The sequence below is a fragment of the Camelina sativa genome, chromosome 5, assembly GCF_000633955.1.
Source record: "Camelina sativa cultivar DH55 chromosome 5, Cs, whole genome shotgun sequence".
Lineage (NCBI taxonomy): Eukaryota > Viridiplantae > Streptophyta > Magnoliopsida > Brassicales > Brassicaceae > Camelina > Camelina sativa.
In genome coordinates, this window is record NC_025689.1 from 21,192,699 (window position 1) to 21,193,818 (window position 1,120).

Sequence of the window (1,120 nt, forward strand, 5' to 3'; positions counted from 1 at the left end):
TTATTACTAAGAAACACCTTAGCTTGGTTCTACCAATAATCAACAAAATTTTCTTTTTCTCTTAACAAAATTTCTTCTTCCCTTTTTATTATTAAAAATTGCTTTAAGAAACAATTAAGAAACACACTAATGAGGATAGTCTTACAACCATAGAACCCCCTGGAAACAGATAGCATGAAGATCACGACTCCTACTTAAAGGTAAAGCCAACACGATTTAAAGCTCAAAATACAAGAAAGATTACTCCTAATCCGGTTTGATTAAAGGCCTTCGGTTATATTTCATCTCCCCCAATCAAATCACATATATGATATATGGTCAATACTCAATACTTTCTAGCTAATTAATGCCGTATCATTTATTTTTTCTGGTGACAAATTAATGTCGTATCATAGAGAGGGGATTTAGACTCTATTTCAGTTTTAGAATCTGCTAATTAAAATCGAGATAAAAACGCAACTGTTAATTAAATTACCTAATAAAAAGTCCGCAAACGTTTCAAGACGACAACTAATACCAATGCTTGTTTCTTCCCATATAAATCAATACAATAAATGTAGAAGTGTTTCTCTCCAGAGCATGACACCTCAGCCTCAACTTTGAACCATGTGTTGACACCTCAGTAAAAATCTCTAACCTATTAAATTATAACAATTAATACAGATCAGTTTTTTTAATCTTAGATGGACACATAATATTCTTCTCTTCATTGTTAAAATCGATCGTTCTTAATCTTAGGTGGATACATAATAGTCTTCTTCTTCTTCTTTCTGTCGATAGATTTGAGTACTTAACCTCAGAACAAAATCATGGAACATCTCGATAACAACTTTTTTTTTTAACGCGATTTGGAATTCTTCTCAAGTTGGAGCGTAATATTCATCTTTCTGATGGGAATCGATTCGGCTCGTGAGAGATCATTGGTCACGGACAATAGCGAGCTCAAAGAGCCTTGTGAAGCAGATGTTGGAACCTGATCCCACTAAGCGTTCGACTCCTCAGCAAGTATTTGGTAATGAAATGATTTTAACTCATTTTTTTCGTATTCAACTTGTTTTTTCTTCTGTTGGGTTTGAAGTTGAGAAACAGAATGATAAGCTCCAAATGTTCTTTTTGCTAG

At 33.4% G+C, this 1,120-nt stretch overlaps 1 long non-coding RNA gene across 1 annotated transcript in view; it reads left to right on the forward strand.

The window, feature by feature from the left end:
* LOC109132984 overlaps window positions 707–1,120 on the forward strand; it is a 1,973-nt gene continuing 1,559 nt past the window's right edge. Inside the window, exon 1 of the long non-coding RNA XR_002037884.1 lies at window positions 707–1,012. This is a non-coding gene — a long non-coding RNA (uncharacterized LOC109132984). The remainder of the gene's footprint in view (window positions 1,013–1,120) is intronic.